Raw genomic sequence first — 13,482 nt, 5'->3', positions numbered from 1 at the left:
TATGAGTGGATAAGACACAGCAATGCTGATGGAGTTTTTAAACAACTCACTGTCACTGCTGGACTGAGAATAGTCCACCAACCAAAAATATCCAGCCAACAGCGCCCTGTGGGCAGCGTTCTGTGAGCGCTGATGAAGGTCTAGAAGATGACCGACTCAAACAGCAGCAATAGATGAGCGATCGTCTCTGACTTTACATCTACAAGGTGAACCAAATAGGTAGGAGTGTCTAATAGAGTGGACAGTGAGTGGACACGGTATTTAAAAACTCCAGCAGTGCTGCTGTGTCTGATGTAGAGAAACAGATGGACTACAGTCAGTAATTGTAGAACTACAAAGTGCTTCTATATGGTAAGTGGATCTGATAAAATGAACAGTGAGTGTAGAAACAAGTAGGTGGTTTTAATGTTATGCCTGATCAGTGTATAATAACATCTACAAATTTGAGCTTTCATTCTTATTTCATGAATTTTTTTGTTTTGAAATAAAAATCAGAACAATTTTCAGATAAAACATACACACAACAACCAAAATTATAAATTCAGCAGTGTACAAATATACACCATAATGTTATTAAACCCTGTGGCCTTGTGGGTGACTTATCTCTGCCCCTACACTGTAAATAGGGTCAGTTTCACTGCCCTCATTAAAAATACATGAATCAGTGTGGCTTGGGTGGCTTAGCAGTCTAATACTGTAGCGGGGAATCCAGCACACACGGCTGTCCATTTTGGAAGGAGGGAAGGTCAGATAGGGTTTTCTTTCCCAGCCGCCGCAACACCGACTCCTGCTGTAGGGTCGAGGTCTCGGGACATGTAGTTTAGGTACCTTGTGTATGAGGGAATCCACAGTTGGCTGGTGGTATCGTGCCAAAAGTAAGTTAAATAAATTTCACAGTTGTGAATTAAGTAGGGCCTTACTTATAGGCAAGAGGATGAGGAGCAGTCATCAGATGGCTTGTGCGAACCTGTTTTTGAAATCTAACTCGTTCTCAGGAGTAAAAGAGTCTGGACATTTGTGTTATTTTGACTTCAGAGTAAATCCTCAGCTCATTCTAACCCTGGTACCTGGGAGAGAGGGCAGCATTTCTTCACAGAGGATCTGTTCGAGTGCGAGTGAGTGTCACATATCACGCAAATTGTTTCTTCTCTAGCAACTTCAGAAACAGGCACCCCGGGCTCTCATACCTCTTAGAATAGAATAGAATAGAATAGAATAGAATAGAATAGAATAGAATAGAATAGAATAGAATGCCCTTATTTGTTATATACATATACAGGTGTACAGTACAATGGAATTATTTCTTCGCATATCCCAGCTCGTTTGGAAGCTGGGGTCAGAGCGCAGGGTCAGCCATTGTACAGCGTCCCTGGAGCACAGAGGGTTAAGGGCCTGGCTCAAGGGCCCAACAGTGAATGGTAGAGCTGGGATTTGAACTGTCAAACATTCAGTTGATAGCCCAAAGCTTTACCCACTAGGCTACCACTATCCCAAACTAGACTTCCACTGTCCCAAACTAGGCTACCACTGTCCCAAACTAGGCTACCACTATCCCAAACTACATAGGCTACCACTTCCCAAACTAGACTATCACTGTCCCAAACTAGGCTACCACTGTCCCAAACTAGACTACTGCTATCACAAACTAGACTACCACTGTCCCAAACTAGGCTACCACTGTCCCAAACTAGGCTACCACTGTCCCAAACTAGGCTACCACTATCCCAAACTACATAGGCTACCACTTCCCAAACTAGACTATCACTGTCCCAAACTAGGCTACCACTGTCCCAAACTAGACTACTGCTATCACAAACTAGACTACCACTGTCCCAAACTAGGCTACCACTGTCCCAAACTAGGCTACTGCTATCACAAACTAGACTATCACTGTCCCAAACTAGGCTACCACTGTCCCAAACTAGACTACTGCTATCACAAACTAGACTATCACTGTCCCAAACTAGGCTACCACTGTCCCAAACTAGACTACTGCTATCACAAACTAGACTATCACTGTCCCAAACTAGGCTACCACTGTCCCAAACTAGACTACTGCTATCACAAACTAGACTACCACTGTCCCAAACTAGGCTACCACTGTCCCAAACTAGGCTACCACTATCCCAAACTAGATTACTGCTATCACAAACTAGACTATCACTGTCCCAAACTAGGCTACCACTGTCCCAAACTAGACTACTGCTATCACAAACTAGACTACCACTGTCCCAAACTAGGCTACCACTGTCCCAAACTAGGCTACCACTATCCCAAACTAGATTACTGCTATCACAAACTAGACTATCACTGTCCCAAACTAGGCTACCACTGTCCCAAACTAGACTACCGCTATCCCAAACTAGACTACCACTTTCTTAAACTAGGCTACCACTATCACAAACTAGACTACCACTTTCTTAAACTAGACTTCCACTTTCTTAAACTAGACTACCACTTTCTTAAACTAGGCTACCACTTTCTTAAACTAGACTACCACTATCACAAACTATACTACCACTATCACAAACTAGACTACCACTTTCTTAAACTAGGCTACCACTATCACAAACTAGACTACCACTTTCTTAAACTAGGCTACCACTATCACAAACTAGGCTACCACTATCACAAACTAGACTACCACTATCACAAACTAGACTACCACTTTCTTAAACTAGACTACCACTTTCTTAAACTAGGCTACCACTTTCTTAAACTAGACTACCACTATCACAAACTAGAATACCACTATCACAAACTAGACTACCACTATCACAAACTAGACTACCACTTTCTTAAACTAGGCTACCATGCCCCAAACTAGACTACCACTATCCCAAACTAGACTACCACTATCCCAAACTAGGCTACCACTATCCCAAACTAGACTACCACTATCCCAGGGCTTACAGCACTCAGCATCCCTAGGCGGTCCCCCATCTAGGTACTGATTTAGCCCAACCCTGCTTAGCTTCTGAGATCAGATTAGATCAGGTGTTCTTAGGGTGGTGTGGCCGTAAGCGTTTGCTTGTCCAAAATGCAAAGCTGCGTCCACTACACGGCCTCTTATTTGCCTCTTGCCAAGCTAATCATATATCCTGTCAAAGCGCCCGTGCTTTACACTAAACCCCATTGTTTCTGCTGACATCTGACATCTGTTTAGACAGCCTGGACCTGTTTATGATACAGAAATGATACCGGGTTATGGCAAGATCAATATTGTTACAGTGGCTGTAAATGCTTCAACAAAAGAACAGATGAGTTGTGGTGGATAATTGTATACATAAAACTCAGCGTGCTAGATGGCGAAGCAATAAAGACGTAATTGATTAACATATTGAAGGTGATAATGAGATATTTTCCATCATACACAGAGAGAGAAAGTGTGTGTGCGTGTAAGTGTGTGTGTTTTACTGTCATGACATGTCCTTGTGGAGTGATCTCAACCGTGATGATAATAACAATAATTATCCTCCGAGTGTGCAAAGTCAAAGACATGAATATTCTCACACGGCTCAAGTCCACCACACGAACGATTCAGATCTCTTCAGCAGAACAGATGAACTTGTAAAAACAGAAATGAAAGACGTTTAGGGTTCGTCTCGGTAGATTTTATCCGACGATACCGTGGCGTAATAGAATTGAACAGGCAAACAGGAAATACAATTACGGAATAAATAAAAAGACGGAATTCGATTTGCAGACTGGCTGGCAGAGCGCACGCTCCTTTTCTTTTGGGATAAAAAAGAGCAGAATTCGCTTTCACTTTCGATTAACATTTGAGTTAGTCTTCCACAGGCATTAGATATCTGAAAAATGATTATTAATAAGAACATAATTTCTGCAGATTAACCCCAGTTTGCCTTTATCCCTGCTCGGGAGACCTTTGGAAAATTGATCTCGCTAAGATTGATGGATGTCCTGTTCCGAGCCTCGTCCTTGTGCCAGTGTTTTTTTTTTGCTGTCTTTCGGAGAGGTCGTTTGTTTAATGATGCAATTGCATCTCATTTTGGCACTTTTCCTTTAATGTCACATTGAACTAACTTAAAAGATGTCACGCTTTCACCCTAACGAACGCTGTGAATAAGATTCAACAAGTATTCAAATACTGTGGTACCCTAAAACTCAACGTCAGTTGGTTCTGGGAGTGATGAGTTTAAAAGGCGTTGAGTTTCAAGCTATGTTTTCCCACAAATATAATATAAAAACACTGAAATTAAAAGCTGATTCTTACAATTCTTGCAGTGAATCAGTGGCTACAAGCTCAACCGAAAAAGTTTTTTGCTGAAGGCATTAAAAAAGTTGGTACGATGCAGGGAAAAATGCTTCAGAAGTTGACTATGTACAAAATAATGTAATTGGTTTTTGAAATTCTTGCTGTATGTCCAGCAAGCTCGTGGTCAGTAGTCCAGTCAGTATTCATACAAGAGCCCTCTAGTGGCCAGGTGGTGTCATTGGTGGTGGCCAATGGAATTTAGCCTAGTAGACGATTCATTGTCTATCTGTTCAGACAGGGATTCCCATCATATCCTGCAGAAGCACCATTGTTGGCACGGTCGCCTCAATCCAGCAGGATTCGGCCTCAGAACCGTCCAATATGATGTGCAAAAAACAGAAGGTGTAGCTCCAATGTGATAGAAACTAAATCATTACTACCCAATACATGTACATATATAAAATTGTCATATTTAAAATATATGCCCATATTTTTGCAAACTATATATAAAACCTAGCAGAAACTGTAACAATTACATACTGTATATTGGCACATATGTGTGGTTTACAGAAATATGTATTCTCATGTAAATTTTTTAACATATATACAGTGTATCACAAAAGTGAGTACACCCCTCACATTTCTGCAAATATTTTATTATATCTTTTCATGGGACGACACTATAGACATGAAACTTGGATATAACTTAGAGTAGTCAGTGTACAACTTGTATAGCAGTGTAGATTTACTGTCTTCTGAAAATAACTCAACACACAGCCATTAATGTCTAAATGGCTGGCAACATAAGTGAGTACACCCCACAGTGAACATGTCCAAATTGTGCCTAAAGTGTCAATATTTTGTGTGACCACCATTATTATCACTGCCTTAACCCTCCTGGGCATGGAATTCACCAGAGCTGCACAGGTTGCTACTGGAATCCTCTTCCACTCCTCCATGATGACATCACGGAGCTGGTGGATGTTAGACACCTTAAACTCCTCCACCTTCCACTTGAGGATGCGCCACAGGTGCTCAATTGGGTTTAGTCCATCACCTTTACCTTCAGCTTCCTCAGCAAGGCAGTTGTCATCTTGGAGGTTGTGTTTGGGGTCATTATCCTGTTGGAAAACTGCAATGAGGCCCAGTTTTCGAAGGGAGGGGATCATGCTCTGTTTCAGAATGTCACAGTACATGTTGGAATTCATGTTTCCCTCAATGAACTGCAGCTCCCCAGTGCCAGCAACACTCATGCAGCCCAAGACCATGATGCTACCACCACCATGCTTGACTGTAGGCAAGATACAGTTGTCTTGGTACTTCTCACCAGGGTGCCGCCACACATGCTGGACACCATCTGAGCCAAACAAGTTTATCTTGGTCTCGTCAGACCACAGGGCATTCCAGTAATCCATGTTCTTGGACTGCTTGTCTTCAGCAAACTGTTTGCGGGCTTTCTTGTGCGTCAGCTTCCTTCTGGGATGACGACCATGAAGACCGAGTTGATGCAGTGTGCGGCGTATGGTCTGAGCACTGACAGGCTGACCTCCCACGTCTTCAACCTCTGTAGCAATGCTGGCAGCACTCATGTGTCTATTTTTTAAAGCCAACCTCTGGATATGACGCCGAACACGTGGACTCAACTTCTTTGGTCGACCCTGGCGAAGCCTGTTCCGAGTGGAACCTGTCCTGGAAAACCGCTGTATGACCTTGGGCACCATGCTGTAGCTCAGTTTCAGGGTGTTAGCAATCTTCTTATAGCCCAGGCCATCTTTGTGGAGAGCAACAATTCTATTTCTCACATCCTCAGAGAGTTCTTTGCCATGAGGTGCCATGTTGAATATCCAGTGGCCAGTATGAGAGAATTGTACCCAAAACACCAAATTTAACAGCCCTGCTCCCCATTTACACCTGGGACCTTGACACATGACACCAGGGAGGGACAACGACACATTTGGGCACAATTTGGACATGTTCACTGTGGGGTGTACTCACTTATGTTGCCAGCTATTTAGACATTAATGGCTGTGTGTTGAGTTATTTTCAGAAGACAGTAAATCTACACTGCTATACAAGCTGTACACTGACTACTCTAAGTTATATCCAAGTTTCATGTCTATAGTGTTGTCCCATGAAAAGTTATAATGAAATATTTGCAGAAATGTGAGGGGTGTACTCACTTTCGTGATACACTGTATATACATATATATATATATATATATATACATATATATATACAGTGTATCACAAAAGTGAGTACACCCCTCACATTTCTGCAGATATTTAAGTATATCTTTTCATGGGACAACACTGACAAAATGACACTTTGACACAATGAAAAGTAGTCTGTGTGCAGCTTATATAACAGTGTAAATTTATTCTTCCCTCAAAATAACTCAATATACAGCCATTAATGTCTAAACCACTGGCAACAAAAGTGAGTACACCCCTAAGAGACTACACCCCTAAATGTCCAAATTGAGCACTGCTTGTCATTTTCCCTCCAAAATGTCATGTGATTTGTTAGTGTTACTAGGTCTCAGGTGTGCATAGGGAGCAGGTGTGTTCAATTTAGTAGTACAGCTCTCACACTCTCTCATACTGGTCACTGAAAGTTCCAACATGGCACCTCATGGCAAAGAACTCTCTGAGGATCTTAAAAGACGAATTGTTGCGCTACATGAAGATGGCCAAGGCTACAAGAAGATTGCCAACACCCTGAAACTGAGCTGCAGCACAGTGGCCAAGATCACCCAGCGTTTTAAAAGAGCAGGGTCCACTCAGAACAGACCTCGCGTTGGTCGTCCAAAGAAGCTGAGTGCACGTGCTCAGCGTCACATCCAACTGCTGTCTTTGAAAGATAGGCGCAGGAGTGCTGTCAGCATTGCTGCAGAGATTGAAAAGGTGGGGGGTCAGCCTGTCAGTGCTCAGACCATACGCCGCACACTACATCAAATTGGTCTGCATGGCTGTCACCCCAGAAGGAAGCCTCTTCTGAAGTCTCTACACAAGAAAGCCCGCAAACAGTTTGCTGAAGACATGTCAACAAAGGACATGGATTACTGGAACCATGTCCTATGGTCTGATGAGACCAAGATTAATTTGTTTGGTTCAGATGGTCTCAAGCATGTGTGGCGGCAATCAGGTGAGGAGTACAAAGAGAAGTGTGTCATGCCTACAGTCAAGCATGGTGGTGGGAATGCCATGGTCTGGGGCTGCATGAGTGCAGCAGGTGTTGGGGAGTTACATTTCATTGAGGGACACATGAACTCCAATATGTACTGTGAAATACTGAAGCAGAGCATGATCCCCTCCCTCCGGAAACTGGGTCGCAGGGCAGTGTTCCAGCATGATAATGACCCCAAACACACCTCTGAGACGACCACTGCTTTATTGAAGAGGCTGAGGGTAAAGGTGATGGACTGGCCAAGCATGTCTTTAGACCTAAACCCAATAGAACATCTTTGGGGCATCCTCAAGCGGAAGGTGGAGGAGCGCAAAGTCTCGAATATCCGCCAGCTCCGTGATGTCGTCATGGAGGAGTGGAAAAGCATTCCAGTGGCAACCTGTGAAGCTCTGGTAAACTCCATGCCCAGGAGAGTTAAGGCAGTTCTGGGAAATAATGGTGGCCACACAAAATATTGACACTTCAGGAACTTTCACTAAGGGGTGTACTCACTTTTGTTGCCGGTGGTTTAGACATTAATGGCTGTATATTGAGTTATTTTAAGGGAAGAATAAATTTACACTGTTATATAAGCTGCACACAGACTACTTTTCATTGTGTCAAAGTGTCATTTTGTCAGTGTTGTCCCATGAAAAGATATACTTAAATATCTGCAGAAATGTGAGGGGTGTACTCACTTTTGTGATACACTGTATATATATATATATAAAAGCATTTTTTGACATATAAGTTGCTCAAATATATGAAATAACCCCACCTTCTAAGTCCGATCTTTCCCACCCAGAAGACCAAAAGCCAATCTTGTCTGCTGCAGGCCCAGCCAACCGGTAGCAGAGCCGAGATTTCAGAACCCGAGAGCTGAGAATGTCGACAGTGATGTGCAAGTGGATTATCCCTCTGCGCCAACAGCGTCATTGCAAGGTCTGGGGGTTTACATTTCCTCAGTATATGTGGATATTATTCAACATTTAAATATAAAACATATACATGAATACCTGAAAAATAGAAAAATCATATGCTGGCATACATACATTTTTATATATGTTGTGTTAATAAAATTGCATACATAAATTAAATGTATATACTAACATATATGGATACAACATACTGTATAATACCTTAAAAATTAATCCTATATAAATGTTTAATATACAGTATGTGCATACACACATGCATACACACATTTTATTATGGGTATGTCATATATGTTATAAACTTATATCTACATATATCCAAAGGATACATTTATGTTATAATAATACTGTATATCACCTTACAGGTAAAATAGGTGGAAAAACCATTATTGATATAGAGGCATATATGTCATATATTACATTTCCGTGTGGGTAGTAAGAAATCAACTGTGGAGAAAAGAGCTTAAAGAGAGAATAACTAGCAGAGAAGACAAAGTTCCCCCAATTAGAATCAATGTTTAAAGTACAATTAAAAATTACTCAGGTAAATGAGATGTTACCTGAATGGAACACATTATTACCTATTACCTTCTTGGTTTGTTCTTACATGCATTAAAGAGGAAAAAAGGACCATCATGTACCCTCTATAGTTTCCCTGAGCGAAAAGGCTGTTGGTCATCTCACAGGCATGAGGAGCTAAAACGGGCCTCATTACAGAGCTGCGTGGTGGGGCCCGGTGTGAAACATAGGTCCTGGGTTAGTAAGAAAGGCTTGATGTTGACACAAAGGATATTAGTCACCCTGGAGGAGCAGGGGGCTTTGCTTTTCATTCCCATTTCCTCTCTCCTATTTAACTGGATCCACCAAACAAGGGCAGATGGGGCTCGGAGAGAGTGGACAGCATGACCGTGTGTGTGTGTGTGTGTGTGTGTGTGTGTGTGGAGTAGGGGATGGATGATATTTATTGTTCATGTATTTTTAAACAGGCCACCTGCAGTGTCAAATGTGTAAACATGGTTTGACCCGGGAAAGTGACGAAGAGGAGGCGATATTGGACGCAGAGGTAAGAGATCCCCTCTGGGTAACTGGTCACTGTTGCTCATTCCGCTTGGTTAACAATGACACGCAGGGTCTGTTTGAAAATCTAGTAGGCTGCCTTGCTGCCTATCTAGGCAGCTGCCTAAGTAGAGAGGATTCTAATAAGACGTGGAATTTATAAGGCAGATTATTTAGACCCACTACTTAGTGATTGCGCCTAATTAATGATTTCAGGTGTTTCTGCCACAATCTTTGCTAATAAGTATATAAATATCGCCCTCCACTTGTGGCAACACTTTGAGGAAGGCCCATTCCTGTCCTTATAAAGACAAAGACAAGGTTTAATGTCTTTCTGTCAAGCATCATAGCCTGACCTCACAAATGCTTTTATACCATGTGCACAAATTCCTACAGACACACTTGGGAATGTTGTGGAAAGTCTCCCCAGAACAGAGTAGCCTGTTAAATCCACAAAGTGGTGGTGAACACTATATTTATGCCCATGGTTTTGAAAAGGCATCTCCAACTAGCTCATGGTGTTATTATTATTAAGTGGGCGTATACATAGACACAATTAAATATGTCTAAGGCACTTGGTGGTGGCTGAAGCCTTGCAATTAATTGCCACCCTTTCCAGGGAATTCCAGCTCTGCGACCGATGTTTTCCAGTGGAACTGGACCCACCGTGACCCTGACCAGGATAAGGCAGTTGAATCGAATGAGTAATGTTATTACAGTTAAATACTGTATGTAGCTTTGTTGGTTTATCAATCATTCATTGTTTGTTTTACCACCTGATTGACCTGGTCAGGGTCCTGGTGGGTCTGATCGCCAGTCTATCACAAGGCAGACACACACACAAACATACACACTTCTAGCAATTATTAGTAGCTCCATTTAGCCATTGTGGCAGGAAACCCACACACAGGGAGAACATGCAAACTCTATTTGCACAGAGGGGTCCTGGCAGCCCGGAAGGGGATTCAAACCCATGACTTTCTTACTGTAACTCAGGGCTGATACCACTGAGACAAACCAGCCGAGGAAAACAGGCCCCAAGCTGCAGAGCACACAAAAGGGAACACAAAAAAGTCCTAACTATTACTGTTAGAGGGGAAAAGCCTTAGGTGTTACCAGTGATGGCATAGTTACCTTGAAAAAGTAATCTGATTACTGATTACTCCTTTAGAAAGTAACTTAGTTACTTTATGGATTACTTGATTTTAAAAGTAACTAAGTTACGTAGATTACAAGTTACTTTATTAGTTATATAATGCGGTCCGCTAATGTATCCTATAATGCAACTGGAGCTGCGTAGGCGATTGAAGCGGAATAAGAAACAAGAAAGATAGCGGAAAACGGAGTCCTCTGTTCACAAGTGTAAGTAAGATAAATAAAATAAAAATTTTTAAAGACAAATAAATAACAAAAAGACGATAAATATCCTAAATTTTGGCGAGTGGGGTTTGTAATGAGTCTGTAACTATGGTGATATTACGTGATCACGTCCCACGTCATCACTTGACGTTGGTAAGATGTACTTCTTTACCAGCCGAGTAGTGCATACTTCTAAGTGTATACTACTAAGTATGCGATTCCGGACGCAGCCCGTGACTTAGTTGTCGCATAGGACAGACGTTACTCCCCGAGACGCAAGAAGAAAGCAAAAATATATCTTTTTACTAAGGAAAATGACAAAAATAGTAACGCACAGTAACTTGGATAAGTAACTTTAATCTGAATACTGGATTGGAAATAGTAACGCGTTAGATTACTCGTTACTGAAAAATGTGGTCAGATTAGAGCGTTACTGACCATCAGTGGGTGGGACCCATGACTGTGGTCAGCCAACCAGCTACTCGGTCCACCAATCAGCTGACACACGAGTCGAGGGCCCGACTGCTTATTTTCAAAATTGAAACTAAACAAAGAGAAAGAAAACAGGGAAATAATAGTTAAAGGGAGGAATCGACTCGCGAGTCAGAGTCAGCTGAAGAATCGATTCACGAGAGGATTCACTTTCTTACAGTCTAGTTTCCTAATGCAACTAGTAGGGAGCCACACATTCGAGCGGCTAGCCAGTCGACTCGACCCCTGACCCCCGGCCGTGCCGAGTTACCGTGCCCTGCCTGACGGTGCTGGGGTTAACGCTCCCTAGAGACGGTCCACCCCACGGACGTATCGATCCTCTGGATTACCTTTCAACACGCACAGGTTAGAGACAGGAGTCACTGGTGTAACCTCTGGCCTTTAGTTACAGCTCTGTTGGTCGAGGTGTGATCGGGTCCTCTTACTGTCCCAAAGTGTGATTAGAAGTCCGCCGGACGAACATGGTCGCTCATATCGAGTTTCTGTCCGGTCTATGCAAACCGGAGGTGACAGGTGTAATTTGTTTGTCCCGCTGGCTTAATATAAGTTGATGTCTTCAAGCACAGTATTTAAAATCAGGTTGTAGAGAAGGCCGGTGTGGGACTCGGTGTGAGAAAGGATGAGGGAGTTGTCTGCTTGTGTTTCCGAAGGTTTACCACACGCTTTCTGGAATGCCAGTCAAAAGGCTTCCGCAGTTAGGCATAAAAAGAGCCGCCATTGAACCAGCGGCCCTGCCACTCCAGTGTACGAGTGAGGAGGAGGAGGAGACGCGGAGACATGGAGGGTTAGAGAGGGACACAGTGTATTAACTAAGAGTGAAGGCATCGTGCGAGTAACGGAGTCTGCCGGAGAGAGGAAGAGAGAGTGAGCCATGGAGAGTGGGAGTGAAAGTGTGTGTGTGAACGAGGATGCTGGCGGACAGCTACAAGATGGAGTAGCAGGATGTGGGAGATAAGCTGTCGAGCCGGAGACAGTGTGTGACAGTCCTCGAAGCGGCGAGCAGGCGCGAGTGTGACAGGGAATACAGAGAGCGGCATTATTGTTTAAATCATTGATTGCTTCCCCCCCCTCCCCCCGCGTCGCTGACGCCCGTGACACCGGAGAAAGAGGAGCGAGGAAGCGAGCCCACGTCGCACTCTTTGTTCTGTTTTGTCCAAGCCTTCGCCTCCACCTTGATCTTCGATGGAATGTACGCTGAATGTACACTATACGTCCGAAAGTATTTGGACACCTGAGTGTTACCTTGCTGGACACTCCAAAGCTGTTCGGTGGGGCTCTGTGCAGGCCTTCCCTAAACCGTTGCTAAAAAGTTGGACGCATATCAGTTACTTTAAAGAATTAATTTATTACACCTGAACTACACAAGAATTTAAAAATAAAAAAATATGAAAACAAGGAATTATAAAATATGAAATTTTTTATTTATTATTTATTTATTTATTTATTTTGGGGTGGTTATTGTGCAGGCCTTCCCTAAACTGTTACTGCAAAGGACGCATATCATTTAATAATAATATAATCGATTAATTACACCTAAACTGCACAAGAAAAAATTTTTTTATCAAAATATTTGTTTACTTTTTATTTATTATTTACATCACATGCAATTTACGGCATGCTTTTGTTTAGCAATGAAAACAAAACATTAGGAAATATTTATTTTTTATTTCTTATTTTTAGAGGGATTTGGGGGGTGATTGTGCAGACCTTCCCTAAACTGTTGCTGCAAAGTTGAACACATAGCATTTCCTTTATACTGTATAATTGATTTATTAAACCTGGACTACACAAGAAATTAAAAATGTTAAAATTAGAACAGGTGTCCCAATACTTTTTTTTCCATATAGTGCATTTTCTTAAACCCAGGTTCTGGGGCCCACAATGCTGTGCAACACCTCTTCTATCTTTATGACATGTTCCGCCCACTGTGCCAGTTACCAAAATCTGTATGCACAGCTGTCTGGGCATGACCGTCATGTGTTTTGAACTTCGGCCCAAAACGGAACTGGAATTTGTGTGGTGACCACTTTATTATGTTCAGGGCTTGAACCTAAAGCACAAATCAGCTGTGTTTCATTTCAAATCTCAAACAAGTCTAAAGCATCGGCTGTGTTTCATTTCAGGCTGGCCAATGTGTCTGTGCTTCATATTTAGAGATTTTAGAGTCCTAAAGCAAAGCCCAACTGATGCTCTTCAGCAGCTGGGCCCTTGAGCAAGGCCTTTAATCCTCAAATGCTGAGATACACGTCATAATC

The 13,482-nt window shown here is 42.5% G+C and overlaps 1 pseudogene; it reads right to left on the bottom strand.

The window, feature by feature from the left end:
* Positions 1–2,906: 2,906 nt before the first annotated feature.
* LOC134313077 (5S ribosomal RNA) lies at positions 2,907–3,025 on the bottom strand (annotated as a pseudogene).
* Positions 3,026–13,482: the final 10,457 nt, after the last annotated feature.

This window comes from Trichomycterus rosablanca, chromosome 4, assembly GCF_030014385.1.
Source record: "Trichomycterus rosablanca isolate fTriRos1 chromosome 4, fTriRos1.hap1, whole genome shotgun sequence".
NCBI classification, from domain to species: Eukaryota; Metazoa; Chordata; class Actinopteri; order Siluriformes; family Trichomycteridae; genus Trichomycterus; species Trichomycterus rosablanca.
This window is presented reverse-complemented; position numbering and strand designations above follow the sequence as displayed.